A 17,684-nucleotide genomic window follows, 5' to 3' on the forward strand; every position below is an offset into this window, starting at 1 on the left:
ATCTCGGTGAGGTTCTTACAAAACTACACTCTACACTAGCTATTGGTAATTCCTCAACGTATAACTTTGCCTTGTAAGGACCGAAGTCCTGAACTGGACTAAAGTCCTAAATAGAACTTTAATCCTATACTGGACCTGAACTGGACCGAAGTCCTCAACTGCACCGAAGTTCTTAACTGGCCCAAGGACCTTAACTGGACTGAAGTCCTCAACTGGACCGAAGTCCTCAACTAGACCAAAGTCCTAAACTGGACCGAAATCTTCAATTGAACCGAAGTCCCCAACTGGACTGAAGTCCTTAACTACATCAAAATCCTGAACTGAACCAAAATCCTAAACTGGCATCTTTGCCTTGACTGGACCGAGGTCCTGAACTGGACCGAAGTTCTCAACTGGACCGAAGTCCTTAACTGGACCGAAGTCCTTAACTGGACCGAAGTCCTTAACTGGACTGAAGTCCTTAACTACACCAAAATCCTGAACTCAACCAAAATCCTAAACTGGCACCTTTGTCTTGACTGGACCGAGGTCCTGAACTGGACCGAAGTTCTCAATTGGACCGAAGTCCTTAACTGGACCGAAGTCCTTAACTGGAACGAAGTCCTCAACTGGACAGAAGTCCTCAACTGGACCGAAGTCTTCAACTGTACCGAAATCTTCAACTGAACCGAAATCCTCATGCTGACCCAAGCCCTCAACTGGACTGAAGTCCTCAACTGGACCAAAATCCTCAACTTGACCGAAGTTCTTAACTTTACCGAAGTCTTTAACTGGAACGAAGTCCTCAAATGGACCGAAGTCCTCAACTTGACCTAAGCGCTCAACTGGACCGAAGTCCTCAACTGGACCGAAGTCCTCAACTGGGCTGAAGTCCTCAACTGGACTGAAGTCCTCAACTGGACTGAAGTCCTCAACTGGACCGAAGTCTTTAACTGTACCAAAATCCTTAACTTAACCGAAGCTCTCAAGTGGACAGAAGTCCTTAACTGGACCAAAGTCCTTAACTGTACCGAAGTCTTTAATTGGACCGAAGTCCTCAAATGGACCGAAGTTCTCAACTTGACCGAAGCTCTCAACTTGACCGCAGTCCTTAACTGTACCGAAATCCTCAACTTGACCGGAGCTCTTAACTGTACCGAAGTCCTCAACTGGACCGAAGTCCTCAACTTTACCGAAATCCTCAACTGGGCTGAAGCCCTCAACTAGACCGAAGTCCTTAGCTGAACCGAATTCCTCAACTGAACCATTTGAACTAAACTGGACTGAAGTCCTAAACTGGACTCAAGTTCTCAACTGGACCGAAGTCTTTAACTGGACCGAAGTCCTCAACTGAACCGAAGTCCGAAAGTGGACCGAAGTCCTTAACTGGACCGAAGTCCTCAACTTGACCCAAGTCCTTAATTGGACCGAAGTCCTCAACTGGGCTGAAGTCCTCAACTAGACCGAAGTCCTTAACTGGACCGAATTCCTTAACTGAACCAACTGAACAAAACTGGATCGAGGTTCTAAACTGGACCGAAATCCACAACTGGACCGAAGTCTTCAACTGGGCTGAAGTCCTTAACTGGACCGAAGTCCTCAACTTGACCCAAGTCCTTAACTGGACCGAAGTCCTCAACTGGGCTGAAGTCCTCAACTAGACCGAAGTCCTTAACTGGACCGAATTCCTTAACTGAACCAACTGAACAAAACTGGATCGAGGTTCTAAACTGGACCGAAATCCTCAACTGGACCGAAGTCTTCAACTGGGCCGAAGTCCTTAAATGTACCGAAATCCTCAACTTGACCGAAGCTTTTAACTGTACCGAAGTCCTCAACTGGACCGAAGTCCTCAACTGGACCGAAATCCTCAACTGGGCTGAAGCCCTCAACTAGACCGAAGTCCTTAGCTGAACCGAATTCCTCAACTGAACCATCTGAACTAAACTGGACCGAAGTCCTAAACTGGACTCAAGTCCTCAACTGAACCGAAGCTTTTAACTGAATCGAAGTCCTCAACTGGACCAATGTTTTTAACTGGACCGAAATCCTCAACTGGACCGAAGTCCTCAACTGGACGAAGTCCTACACTGGCCTGAAGTCCTCAACTGGACCAAAGTCCTCAACTGGACCGAAGTCCTCAACTGGACTAAAGTCCTTAGCTGGCCTGAAGTCCTCAACTGGGCTGAGTTCTTAACTGGATCGAAATCCTAAACTGGATCGAAGTCCTCAACTAGACCGAAGTCCTGAACTGGACCGAAGTCCTCAACTGGACCGAAGTTCTTAACTGGACTGAAGTCCTCAACTGGACCGAAATCCTCAACTGAACCAACTGGATCGAGGTCCTTAACTGAACCGAAGTCCTTAACTTACCCAAGCTCTCAACTGGACCCAAGCCCTTAACTGTACCGAATCTCTCAACTGGACCGAAGTCCTCAACTTGACCGAAGTCCTCAACTGAACCGAAGTCTTTATCTGGACCGAAGTCCTCAACTGGACCGAAGTCCTTAACTATACCGAAGTCCTTAACTTGACCGAAGTCCAAGACTGGCAATTCCAACGTTACTGGCGATGCCGCCTTTCGATCACTTACCAAAAACTAATCAAACACCTTGGAGACTTGCAACCAAGGTTGCTGATCTTCGCTCAGAATGGTTTTTCACCCCGATCCTAGTCACCAACGATTTTCTTCCTCAACATAGAAAGTCAGTTTTCTTTAGAAACGATGCTTTTCAGCATGGAACGACGCAAACCTTGTTTGTATTTCTTCCCCTCTTTAGTGATCAGTTATTTTCTGAGTTACTATCGGTAACCATCAAACAATCAACATTCGCTTTTAATGAAAACATTGCGCGTAGACGGCGTCGAATTCTTCGACATCTACTCGACTCGCTGACGATCATGCTTCGCCGCGAACGCTTCATGAAGAAAAACCATTTAATTCTTGGAACGCAAGAGATGCCTACAACAAAATTTATGCCGATTTGGCTTATTTTCCCCTCAAGGTGTGTTCATTATTTTATTAAATATCGGTCTTAGTCTTTATCCCAGGAATTGATCCCTAGTAGGATTCTTCCTTAAAGGTCTGATTCTGGGCATGAAGCAAATGATTGCTGGAGTAAACGATGACTGAAAATCGGGAGGAGAAGATCAACAAGGAACGCTAGGCAACACAAACAGACCGAAAATTCATAGTACATGATTCACTAAGACGGCGTTCTTATGTTGTATGTTTTGATTCGTTCGCGAGTCAATGCTCAACAGCGTCGTTACTCTGGTTGCGTTTGTAACGGTTGGAAATTTTGAAGAAAACGAAGCGAATATCAGTAAGCCTACATGCAACCATGATGGCTCTAGTATGGTGTTCTCATATGCCAAATCGCCATTCCGCCATATTGAAAAAAGTTTTGACAGCTGGCTGTAGTGTTTACGAAAAAAGGGGTCCAGGGATGCCAGGTGTTAGAGATAAAAAATCAGATGGCAATAAAGTGTGTGTATGTGCACAAGCCAATCGTAAACGAAAGATCAAAAGATTTAAAACCGTAGTGGGGTTCAGTTTATTTTATTATATTTAAATTAAGTTTTCGGAAAAAAGCAATTACAGTCCCCCCACAATCATTAGTCACTTAACGTATCATTTCACCACAAAATGTTCGTTCATTCGGGTGTTAGTGGACCAAACATCAAGCTTTGCATGAATTTCAGTCATTAAACATTCCCTTTTTGATTTCAAACATGATTTTGTTTCCAATTTTGTTGGAAAATAAAATAATTTACCGAAACAATCAACGTTTTTCAAAACCACAATTATGGGTCAAAATTGAAGCTTGTAACTTTTATTAGTCATATTGCCCACAATTATTAGTCACATAGAAGTCCATGGCAACACCCGAATATCAACATGAAAATCAACAAGTTTCTGGAAAACATTCAGGGGCATTCTTTGCTAGTATACGTTCAAGGGGCAATTGGGTTGAGCTAGCAACCATTAAATGTTTTGTTCTGCTTGTGAAAAAGTGACCCATGATTGTGTGGAATTTGGTGGATTCTGTAACAATTAAGGGTCACTTTTATTTTGCTAAAAATTATTGAATTTTCGCATTTCATTCGCTCAGTTTTATTTGGAAAATATAAACTCTTCTGTTGTGCTTATATGGGACCAATTCATTTGGTTGGAATGTTTGAAATACCCGCATAAGGGGCTTAACGGTTTAAGATGTCAACCTTATAACATTGGAATTTTATGCGATAGTTCCACAGCTTAAAGTTCACCTTTGATAAAAAGTATTCAAACAGCAATTTTACTGTTATAAAACGCACAAATAATATGTTTAATGCATTTTGATGATATTGTCGATTAACTAAAAATAATAATATGATATAATTTCATTTGGTTTAGTAGATTTCAGCAGTTTTAATGATCGGTGACTAATAATTGTGTGTGACCCATGATTGTGGGGGGACTGTATATGAGTGTATTCAATGAAGTAATTTGTATTCTAAACACTTTGTTTAATGAAATTACAATACAGTTCGGTCTATCCGTATGTTCCGAAAAAGAAAAACTTTTTATTGACCGTTATGATAGAAAGGTTCTTAAAGGGTGGAACAAACAACCAAAACCCTAAACCGGATGTTGCTTGCTCCTTATTCTTGTTACCTTATCCAAAGAGCTATTTTGTTTCCCTTTAATCGAAAAGTGTTGGATGAAAATAAAAGTAAATCGGTTCTGCTAAAGGAATGCTATAAATTCTGCTATTGATAATTTTCATGATTAAATGATAAACGATTTTATGATTCGAAATTTTATTTTCAAATAACTGTTGCATCATGTAAATACTGCTTAAGCCTTTTTTAATATTAACATATTCAGTTAATCTACCTTCACCACCACCCACGAGCAGCGCTGAGCTGGAGCTTTGCTTTACTTGAGGATGACTAGCAATTGGACAGCATCACCTGCAGAATCCTTCAGGGGCTCAATCCATTCCGGACAATCAACAGTCTGCAGTGGATCGAACTAATTCCCCAACCCACTCATCGTCATGTTGCTCAGGCGCCTAACGCTGCCCCTATTTTCCTATTTCAGCTCATGTTCCCTCATTCAAAAGTGCCAAAAACTTCATCTGGTTTTCCCAAATGATACCCTTCAGAACCGGATTACTCGATTGGATCTTCTGGAGCAGCGATGGCAACAGACGGGGGTCCTCCTGAAGCAGCTTTTTCATCTCGATGAAGATCGGATGTTCCTGCAGGAGGGCCAGCCGCTTCTCGGACAATGGAATGTAACGCCTCGCCATGTTACCATCCGATTCGATGACTTTCTGCTGCTTCTAGATAGCTCTTGATAGAAAAAAGTGTTGAATAAGCATAAATTTGTCATAGGTAATGCAAAATTAATGTTACTCACCGCTACCGACAAAGCTGGCACCGTCGTTTATAGGTCCAACCTCTTCCAGCTTTGCTTGCCAGCCCCGAGCTCAGCCGGAAGATTTTGTTTCGATTCTATGAATTATATTTGCAAAAATCAAGGCGAAATCTTTGTCTAAGCAATATATTGATGATTGGCAAAACTTCGTGTTTTACAAAATATCAGAGCACCTGGCATCCCAGCCAGCCAGCAGCCAGCCGAACAGCCAGCTGTCAAATTTCGGCTCCTCCTCCGCATCCAACCCTCGTCTACTTTTTGCCAAAGTGAGACCACCATATCTAGAGCCATCATGCATGCAACCCTTTCTGTTGTTTGGTTCCGACACTTGGAAGATGTTTGATAGATGTCTGGACAGCATGAAATGTCGTCAGTGATGTCACCGTCACTGATGTTGACGAAAAACCGTCAATATTTTTATCAAGCATCACTTTCGAAGATTCACAATTCACTTTGGAAAAAAAAATCACTCGTTGATTTTTTTTATTGGAGCAACCAGTAATTTCCTCAAAACTAGAGCTATTATGCAATAAGAAGATGCCTTTTAGGAAAACAAAATCTTGGCAGGATCGCCACTGGCATTTCGACTAGAAGAGAAAATCTCGGATTGTCTATTGGAGGAGGATCTACTGAAATGCTTTCGTTGCTCACGGCACGCCAACTAGCTTTCAGCAGTTTCAACAACGGGTCGATTCACGATGATGTATTCTCCCTTTTGTGGTGACAGTTCGCACGTCCTGTTTACAAAATTTTACGAACGAGAAATGGGGTGCGGCGAAATTTTTCGTGCAGTTGCACGGTCAAGAAATTTAACTCAACACTCAGTTTAAGGATAGCAAAAAACCAAGTTCTATTTTGTGAATTAAATTTAGCGCATTTTTTAGTTTCTCATGTTTATCTCTTTGGAAATGAACAGAAGTTGAAAATTCGTAAAAAATTTCGAAAAGGAGGTTTGTTTATTAAAATGTTTCAACATGTTTTCAAACCCCTTCTTCAACAAATTTGTTCTGGACCAACCCACTTTGCATTGAATATTCTGGGAAAACGCGTCTACTTGAAATAAAAAAAATCCATCAAATGTCCAAATGTGGAAACTTCTAAAGAATTCGAATGTGCCGAATTGATTGTCCGGAAATTTTTCGTGTTATTTGTAAAACAAATGCATATACTTATACGACAACACTATTCAGGGACAGAAGAATCTAATAAAGGAAAATTCTCCGGAAAAATTTTCGAAAGAAAAGGCTTAACTATTATAAATTTTTACGATATGATATTTTCGAGGAATAAAAATAACGTCAGTTTAACCACTAAGCACACTGACATGAGACTTATAGACAAAATTCCTCTCAGTTTTTGGCTAGAAGCCTCTTATCGTCGACATTGCGCGGCAGTAATTCGAGCATGAAAATTTTACTGGTATCGACATTTTCGTTCATTTTCGAGCAGCGCCGAAAACCGAAATCGACTGTCCAGTCAGTGGTCAGTGGTTTAACTTTTACGTTTAAGTCCATCTATTCCAGCTGGATTAACAAACAAAATGATTGATTTTTCATTATTTGATACTGAAAACATCTAATTTTCTTTTTCATTTTTTTATCCAAAAATTGAGCTGAGTACTTTTGCTAAAAACGTGTGAATGAGAATTAAATGAGGACCGAAATGTTTGCTTTGCTTCCTCAGCGTGCAGAATTGGAAAATAAGGAATCAAAACAGGAATCGCGAAATGTCAAAAACAGTGAGGCCAGGCAGTGCGTGAATCGACCTATATGACGTATGGTCCAGGAGCCCGTGTGAGGCGAGCTGTCGAGGGGTGCTCGAATGTGAATGTCGATATACACACTGAAATCAATTCATTATAACAAATCAACAATTTGCGATAAAACAACAATCAATCGACAAATATGTACAATATTTACTTTTCGTCAAAATTTAACAATCCCAGATATTTGTGGAACAGTTTTAACGGTAATTATATGAAAATTTAAGTTTTCAGTCAGTTAGTGTGTTCCAAAATTTCAGGAAATGATCGAATAGTGTGAAAACCGAATTCGAAAAAAACTGAAAATTTTTGTTTTTAGCCCCCTGTTATACAATGGTTGAAAGAATTGTTCAAAAATTTTCCTCAATGATAGAGTATTTCGTAGAGCAATTGTTTGTAACAATTTAACGTAACTTCAGTTAACATTCTAGCGAAAATGAAATGAGTTTGAAATGACTTTTTTTAGATTTATTTCAAGCTCTTTTCTCAACCCGCTTGAGTTTTCATTCTCATCAGGCTGTTCTCGCTATTCGCTTTGTGACGATTCTATCATAAATTCATTCAATCAAAATAAATTCTGTTAAAGTCCGGACACCTTCTATACAAAAGAAATTTTTCGAAACTCAGCCTTGCTCCGAAACATATTGAAGCAAAATGCAATTTAGACCAGTATTAACAAGCGTGCTGTTATTTGTACGTTAATAATAATGTTTTTTTTTTGTTTTTTTACTGTTTAACACAACTAATACAGTCATCTGAATTATATATTTTGTAGTTCTGAAAATGTTATATGGTCAGACAAATTTTGAATGAAAAGAGGACCGAGATATGATAAACTTCGGCCGAAGTGATGAATACTTACTTTCATGTAAAACATTTTTAATGAGCTTCAAATATTCTTTAAATAAACCAATATTTCAAAAACCTATTTTAGAATCATCACAGTATGATTACTGTGGAGTACCGGATTAGGACCCTTTATATGCAAGGTCCAATTCACGACTGCCACTAATCTGTCCTCATCAATAGCTAGATACTGAAGGTATCAGTTGAGCTAGCGATTGCCATAATTAATGTTGAGAGCTTGTCTCTCATGTACTCTTATTGCTCTGACTTAAGAGACTTTTTCATGATGCTTACAAAGCCTTAATGAGTTTAATATTTCGAGTAGAGGCGAGTCATTAGAAATATACCAGCCAATACGTGACCTTCTGGTTTACTTTTCAGTATGACTGTTATTTTCAAAGCACCAGGACTTAAGCCTCTAAATTTACAATTCTGATTAAAATCTTTTAATCATCTTTTGACGGTCGCCATAGAACTACGTTTTGAAGCGTCACCACCTAAACGGTTTAAGATTATTGAAAATTAAGATTTGTTTAGATTGGAGTGTGAAAAAAGTGTTTTCGCAATTCAGACCAGAAGACGGGTCTGCGCTAAGAAGATTTCAAAAAAAAAACTATTTACCCTCACAAATACAGAATGGAAAACTCAAAGAATTCCTCACCAATTTCTACGGAAATCTCTCCCAACGGGTAAACCCCCAGAACTTCATGAAACCCGCCAGTTTGGTGGAAAGCTCATTAATTATACCACAATTTGTAGACCTAACTTCCAGGAATTGGAAGCGAACCGAATCGGAACTCGGTATCAGCCCAATTACGCAACGAAAACAATGGAAAAATTCGAAAGCCGAATCATATGCTAAAAGTTAGCGCTCGGAAAACTATCACCGCATAGGTACTGCAAGGAATGTTATCATTTGCTTTCCATTTCCTCTCGCCTTTTTCTGGGTAGTAAAAGATGCAGCGAGAGTGTGTGGAAACCCCCTAACTTTCCAACTATTACCACCCATTAATTGCGCACCCCTCTTGGGGTGAATGTTCAGTTGAGTTTCGGGGAAATAAGTGGAGGTCACCGCTTAAAGGTTACCAGTTGTTCTCGTTTGCATTACTTTGAAATTAACAAAACTGCCTATTTGAATTCTTGAAAAAAATGGTTGATATTTCTGAGATGATTGTGGATGATGGTAAACACCGTACAAATGTTAACATCAACAGACTTGAAAACGGAAACTACTCACTGGGGTTAGCAGTTACACTGCAGTTTTGACAGCTGATATTGAGTAGTCATCTCATTCTACTTATTGAGAAATCCTGTAAAAAATAGTGACGGACGAACAAAACGAATTTAGGATCAACTCTATTCAACCAACGAAACTCGCCTTGAAATACTCATTTCAACAGCAACAAACCACTGAAAATCGATGACTGTCTGCCCAAGCTCATTTTACCAGCTGTTACTAGGAACCCTATTTCCAAATTATCTCCTGGATCGTTTTTCATAGCCTACTGTTGTTTTTTAGGAAGCAGAGTCGCAATTTTTTCCCCGTCGAGTAATTCGGATTATCGGGAAACGATTCGTTCCGGGTTCCGAACACTTGAGCCCGAATTATCTTTCAAAAGCTAAGCAGCTATAGCCATGTTAGTTTTCGATGGTAATTATTTTGCCGGCCATTATCTCCCGAACTAGTAACCGCTGATGGTGTCCAAAGAAAAATAAAAATAACGAAAACAATAACAAATTTCCTGCTGGCCCATTATTAAAGGAACTTTTCCGAGGGTTTGTTTTTTTTTCAGACTACCGGATTAAATGGGCTCAAGGGGCAGGGGGGTTTCGATCGTGAAATCCTCGCCGCGCCGCCTCAGCCACCGAACCTGTTTAATGGCTTCATTAAAATATTAGTCAAATCAGCCAACTTCTCGCAGCCCACTTTGTTGTTTGGCTGAACTTCTGGCTTTATTTGGGTAGTTACATTCCGTTTCCATGCAGTTAGTTTTGCTGCCTAGAGTTACGTTGTTATTGTTATGCTTATGATCGTTTTGGTTTCCACTTTGTGGAAGCGTATAAAGATTCGATTCCAGGAAGAGTTTGTTTTGTTACTTTATTCCGTTGGACTCTCGTTTAGCTCTTCAAAGCAGGTGAGCTGAATATGAAATTTTATTACGATTGCACGATAACGTTCGACTATGTTTTGGAAATCGGTTTACGGATAAAATGTCGGTTGGGAAAATATCACAGCCAGAATAAAGCAAAACTTGTCCAATACATAGCTTAGATGCTTAGTAAAGTTAGGTTATATTTACAAGTTGGTTTGTTAACACTGAACATACCGACACTTTGTATATACCTATTTATACCACCGGAGGTCATGGCCACAAAAAATGTAAAAACAAAGTGGTGTAAAAATCATACTTTTCAATGAATCAATCACCAAAGCTACGCCAATGAACAATTTCAATAGAAAAGAGTTAACTAGAGCACAAAAATAACTAAAATTATTAGTTAAATGGATTTTAGCAAAAAATATAAGAAGACAATTTGAGTTTTTCTCAGTTGCACGTAATCAATAATTACTTACATTTTATCAAGCGTATTAGTATGCGGCCAAGTAAAGAATAAATGGATGTACCAAAAGGTGACCCAAAATAGTATATCATCTGCAAATCTGGGGGCTCACGGAAATGGAGTCGAAAGAACAGCTCGAGCTTGATAAAATCTTGCGCTTTCATCACAAGAACAAGGATCTCTCGCAGCGTTCCATCGCTAAAACGTTGGGAGTCACAAATTCCACGGTGTTGCGAGTGATTTAGCTATTCGAGGAACGATTGACCATCGATCGGAAGCCCAAAAGTGAAAGAAAAAGTATTCCGTACCACACCAAAAACCACCGCTTAGTTGGGACCCTCAACCAAAACCCAAACGCCTCCGTTCGGGATGTGGCTAAGAAGCTGCTCCTAAGCCGATGTTTTGTCCAGAAGGCCAAAACTAAGGCGGGTGTTATAGTGAAAGACGATTCCAATTTTTTAACCTCACTTTGATTTATTTTCCGCAGGGTTAAAAAGTTTCTGCGGCATGAGAATGACAGATTATTCATTTTGTCAATGGGTAGGGTTTTATATAAACTAATTAACTAAATTAATCACTTACGTTTAGTGCCTTTATCAATTTTATCTTGGTTCACAAATAGGTGCTGTAACTGTGTAAAGGATAAGGTTAACCTACAATGTGGTTCGATAACAAGATAAGTTTTTAATAGTGTATTTGTTTATGCCGAGTGTTGCACTAGTGTTGCACTGGTGCACCACTAGGTGCTGTCAAACTGTTTGTTTATTCGGACGGTGTTGCACTGGTTTTGACCTGTCGGAGTTAAATTTACGGACGGTGGCCCACCGATAATTTTGCCAGTGTTGCGAGAGAGCGTGTGAGTGAGGGAGGTAGTAATACACTGGCGACGATTTGTGTTTGTTTTTATCGGGTACGGTGGAACACTCCACGAGTGGAGAAAACAAATACAGTATAAGTTATTACCTCGGTCGTAGATCACTATTACTTATTCAACTCTAGAGCAACTTTGATTTGTGGTGTTTAATGAGAAACACTTTAGTAAATAAAGAAATATAAAAAAGGGTAAATGAGCTAAATTTCATTTGCAAATTTGCTTAGAATGACTCACCACTTTGAGATCGCATGAAACTTTAATGAGCTAGTCAATGGCATTTGCTACCAACCTTGTAATACTATTTAGGATTGCATATTTTTGGAAGGTAGGTTCGTTGTGAACGAGGGGTTCGCAACACTCCCCCCCGTGCTGCCGGATACTGATGCACCTGATGACGCTGAACCTACATCCAATACCGCTAATTTCACAGCAGGTCTTTCCAAGATACCGCTCGCAGTTTGGACGATTGCTCGATGTACTTGTCCATCTCTAGATAGCTTCACCTGAATTACACGTCCTTTCGGCCAGCAGTTCCTGGGTAGATCCTTATCAACGATGACAACAATATCTCCCGTTGCGATGGGACGGACTTGCTGGAACCATTTTGTTCGTCTGGTCAATGTTGGCAGGTATTCGGAAACCCAGCGTTTCCAAAACATGTTCGCGTACACTTGCGACATTTTCCATGTTTTCATCAGGACAGCATTACTATCATCAAAGGTTACGAGAGGTTTGGACCCATTTGAGGAACCTAGTATGAAGTGGTTCGGTGTCAGTGGATAAGAGTCTTCATCAGTAAGTGGTAAATGAGTAAGTGGTCTTGAGTTAACAATCATTTCAATTTCTGTAAGCATATTTCGCAAAATTTCATCTGTTGGTAGACGTGTGAGTTTCATAGCATAGAGAACCTTTTTGACGCTCTGGATAAGACGTTCCCAGCATCCTCCAAAATGCGGAGATGCTGGTGGGTTGAATGTCCATTTAGTTTCCGGTGTGACAAAATATTCCATCATTGTTTCCTCAGATACATTTGAGAATGCTCTTTGTAGCTCTCGATCGGAGCCTACAAAATTAGTTCCTCTATCGCTGATAATCTCTAAAGGACACCCGCGCCTGGCGATAAAATTTCGAAGGGCATACTAGCACGAATTCGTTGTCAAGGAGTGTGCCATTTCTATGTGAATAGCGCGAATCGTCATACATGTTATGACAACTCCCCAACGTTTTTCTACACGACGTCCGTTTATGATTTGCATCGGGCCAAAATAGTCTATCCCGACAAAGGAGAAGGGGCGTGTGAAGGCTTCCATGCGCATAGACGGCAGTGGAGACATAGCAGGAGGGTTTGGTCTAGCATCACGTACCTTGCAAAACTGACAGGCCTTGCGAACTCGTTGATAAGCTGACGGTAGCTGTGGCACATGATACTGCTATCGGATCTCGTTCATTACTGTTTGATGGTTTTGATGCTGATACTTTTGGTGCATCGCTCCTATAATTAAATCGGTAAGGCAATGTCGTTTGGGTAATATTATAGGACGTTTTGTATCAAATCCAACAAATCTGCAGGCATCTATGCGACCATGTATTCTTAGAATTCCATCGTGATCTAGGTAAGGACTTAACTTATAAAGCGTGCTTTTCTTTGGCAAATTTCTTTTGTAGTTCAAGTTTTCGTTGGCTGCTCTTTGAATTATGTGAAGCTCTTCTGGGAAAACTTCCTTTTGCATGTTTTTTAAAATTGAAACCTCTGCACCGTGCAGCTCTTCTTGAGATAGCGGTCCAGTAAAGAGTGGCTGTTTGAGAAACGTCATTCGGAAATTGGTTAAGTAACGTCTCACGTATGCAATTGTTCTTAAGAGATGCTTCCAGGTTTTGAAGTTCTCGTATGTTATTGTTGGTTCTGTAATGGAATGCTGTAATGAGAACAAAACACTTTCTTCTGCAGTTGACTTTATGTTGCTTGGTTGAATTGGCCATGTACTTTCTGGTTTCCAAAGGAATTCTGGTCCACGAAACCATCTGCTTGCCGGTGATAGATTTGGCACTTTCTGCCACTTAGTGGCTTCGTCGGCCACGTTGAGTTTTGTTGATATCCATTTCCATTCAGAGGCTTCTGTTGTTTCCAAAATTTCAGCTATGCGGGGGGCTACGAACTTGCTGTATTTTCTATGATCAGAATTAATCCAACAAATCACATCCCGCGAGTCACTCCAAAAAACTCTTTTCTCCGGTTTGACTTTATGTGTCATACACAGACTCTTGGCTAGGCGAGCACCGATCACAGCTGCCTGCAATTCTAACCGCGGGATCGAAAGATATTTGATGGGTGCCACCCTAGTCTTGGCACTGACGAAAGCACATTCGATTTGATTAAAATTTTCAAAGCGCAGGTAAGCCACTGCCGCGTATCCATTTTCTGATGCATCCACGAATACATGAAGCTGAACGGCAGCTGTTTCAATAGCCGTATACATTCTGTAGCACCGTGGAATTCGAACTTGCTCGACTTGTGGGAGCACCTGTAGCCATACAGCCCACTTCTCGAATTGCTCTTTCGAAATGCACTCGTCCCATGTTACCTTCGAACGCCAGATCTCCTGGAGCAGGATCTTTAAATACATCAGAAAATTAGCAATAAGACCCAAAGGGTCAAAAATCATCATCAAAATCCTAAGTACCTGTCTCTTTGTTGGAATTATTCTTCCAGACAGTAGCTCCGAGTCAAGTCTTGGTGAAATTTTAAAGGTGAAGCAGTCGGATTTGGTGTCCCACCACATACCTAATATCTTTTCGGCAGAGAGCTCAGAGATAATATTCAAATCTTTTTCCATAACACCATGTTCACCGATCGATTCCAGTACTCGAGTGGAATTGGATAACCAATTATGGAGTTCAAATCCAGCATCTGCTTGGATGAATTTGATATCGTTAGCTACCTTTATTGTTTCGTCTTCCGTTTCTATGCTGAGCAACATATCGTCTACATAATTTTCTTCCTTGATTGCTTCAACTGCTCTTGGAAACTGAGAGCGAAATCTATCGGCATTATGGTTCTTAATGTATTGAGCTATGCTGGGAGAACATGTTGCCCCAAAGGTCATGACAGTTGTAACATATACATCTGGAGCACGAGAGTCATCTCCTTCGCGCCATAATATTCTTTGACATTGTTGATCCTGGGCGATAACACCAACTCGGTGAAACATCTCTTTAATGTCACACGTGAGAGCAATTCGAAATTCTCTAAATTTACAAAGAACCATCACCAGCGATGCAGTTTGATCCGGCCCCTTCAAGAGGAGCGTGTTCAGCGAAACACCAGATACACAAGCGGCGGCATCCCAAACCAAGCGCAATTTATTTGGCTTGTTTGGGTTGAACACGGGGAATATAGGCAAATACCAAACTCGCTCATACCGCACCGAAAGTTCCTCTGGAGATAATTTGCGTATATGTATATCCTTTGAATTCTAGTTCTCTCATTTTTTCAATCAACTTCTCCGCGAGCAACAAATCACTTCGCATTCTTTTCTCCAAGCAGACCAATCGTTTCATGGCCATCGGCCTACTGTTGGGAACTTGAACCTGATCAAACTTCCATAATAGCCCCGTTTCGTATGAGTTACTCTTTTTCTTTGTATTCGTCGTCAACAGCTGGACAGCTCGTTCGTCTTCCACCGAAGAAAGCCTTTTATCTGGTAAGATAATGCCTAAACTGTCGAGTTCAAAGTAGCTTTTTACCATTTGTTGCACGGCATCATCTCCTTGTTTAGTACATGGGCAAAGGTGTAAGCTGTGGTGCGCCATGTAACTTGTTGCTGCATCGTTTGTTATCGTTGAACATGGACCATAGATTAGCCACCCTAAACTGGTTTTTGAAGCGACTGGCTCATCTTCGATTCCTTCACGACTATCTAATACATGGCTAAGATGACAGTTGTCAATGCCAATTAATATTCTTGATGAAACATTGGAGTAAGATTCTATGGAAAGACTTCTCAAATAACTGTACTTTTTTTCGAGTTGTTTATAAGCAACAGTTTGCAAGGGCAAGCATAATTTACCAACTGTGTGAACTTTAGGAATCTCAAAAACTTTGTCGCCTCTATTAACTCCAGAGATGTGAACAGAAAGTTTTACAGATTTTTCCTCGTTGCGATATTGATCTGAGGTCCACGAGAGGCACACGGGGTATGGTTCTCCTTCCAGCAACAACTCTTCCATTAGGCTCTGCTCCATGAACGTAGCTGAAGATCCATCATCTAAAAACGCATACGTTGACACGGTCCTGCCACGCCCGTATAAGGTCACGGGAATATACCGGAACAGCACCTTGCCATAATTGCTGAAATGCGTATTGCAATGTTGAATTGTTGAAACTGGACGTTGTCCTTTGTACCGTTGGTCATCATGTAGTAGTGGATTATGCATATAATTGCATCCATTTTTGCCACAGGACCTTTTTACTTCACAGGACCCAAAATGTCTTTTCAAACATTTCTTGCATAGATTGTGTTGTTTGACTATTGCCCAACGATCGGAAACACTGATGTTCAAGAACTTGGTGCACACCGCAACACCTGTGCAATTATTTGAACAAGCTGGACAAACCTTGATCTTCGTATGATTTCTTTGATAATAATCATGGTGATTATCAAAATCAGCAGTCATCTTCGGTATTTCAGTCGGTACATGCATATTGATTTCTTCTCTTCGCCCACGTCTTTCCTGTTTCCAATTATGATTTGAAGCCGTTGTAGTTGGTTCAATTACACCACACACAGCCTGTGTCATTGTTTCAAGCCAATCAGCAAAATGAGATAACGTAACCGATTCTAAGGTTAGTCGATGCATCGCCCAATTTAATTTAAACAGTTGTGGGAGTTTTTCCACCAGCTCCTGCAATAATGTTAAATTGCAAAGGTGTTCATTAAAACCGCACATCTTCATCGTAGCGCACATATTTTGAACCGCTATTCCAAAATCAACAAGGGTTGACCATTTATCCGCCTTCGGAGTGGGCTAATCTCTTACGCGAAGCACCAGAGAGTGAATCACATATTCGGGTCTTCCAAAGATCGTTCGTAGTGTCTTTATTACTCCATCTACTCCCGAAGGGTACAGCAAACGACTTTTGACAGCGTCGAGCGCCCTTCCCTTCAGACTGTGTTGCAACCTCAAAAAATTCTCTTCTTCGTTGAAACCACAAATTCGAGTCGAACTTTCATACGTCGCGATAAATATGGGCCACTCCTCAGGGTTTCCGCTAAAAACTGGCAGTTCCTTCGTTAAGGCACCTCTGGCTGCAAGTTGACTTCTTGAGGGCTCATTGCTTTCATTGTTTAATCCAAATTCCGATCGATTCGTCGCATGGTTGTAATACTCGGGTTCAGGTAAAGTGCTGTTGGGATCTTCAAACTCACGTAGTTGTCTTTCGAGTAGTTTCCTCTCCGCTTCTTGCTTCTTCTCCAGATCTTCGAGTCGCCGTTTCATCATTTCAACCATGCTCGACCTTTCGTTAGCTATGACGGTAGAGCTAGCACTAGGTTGAGTAGATCTTCTATCTAATTCCGTACGAAAACGTTGCTCCATATTTTCCATCAGTTTTTCGAACCTGCACTGCTGTTCATCCAGTGCCGTAATCCGCTCCATATCCTTATTGCGCATCAGCTCTTCGTGAATAATTTGTTGATGGTCCATTTTCTTTTGTAACTGAAGCTTTACAAACTCCGAGGATTCCTTCGGATGTGCTTGTTTCGATGTTTTATCAGCTACGACTTCTGGTGTTGAGAACCCGGCCGCTCCTTGATCAGATCTACGCTCTAGGCACTTCTGACAGCTCCAGTCTTGGTCCTCACCTTTGTCACCAATACCCGCGCAGGAGTAATGAGTCCACTGACCACAACCGTCACACGTCCTCATCCGATTGTTCCCGGGAAGGACACAAAATAAACATCTTCTCGCACTCATAGATTCAATAGCTTTTCTGTTGTTGTTACTCATTTCGACCGAACCACTTGACTCTCCGTTTGTAAACAAACTTTTTAATTTGTTATAGTGAAAGACGATTCCAATTTTTTAACCTCACTTTGATTTATTTTCCGCAGGGTTAAAAAGTTTCTGCGGCATGAGAATGACAGATTATTCATTTTGTCAATGGGTAGGGTTTTATATAAACTAATTAACTAAATTAATCACTTACGTTTAGTGCCTTTATCAATTTTATCTTG

Source organism: Uranotaenia lowii, chromosome 1, assembly GCF_029784155.1.
Source record: "Uranotaenia lowii strain MFRU-FL chromosome 1, ASM2978415v1, whole genome shotgun sequence".
NCBI classification, from domain to species: Eukaryota; Metazoa; Arthropoda; class Insecta; order Diptera; family Culicidae; genus Uranotaenia; species Uranotaenia lowii.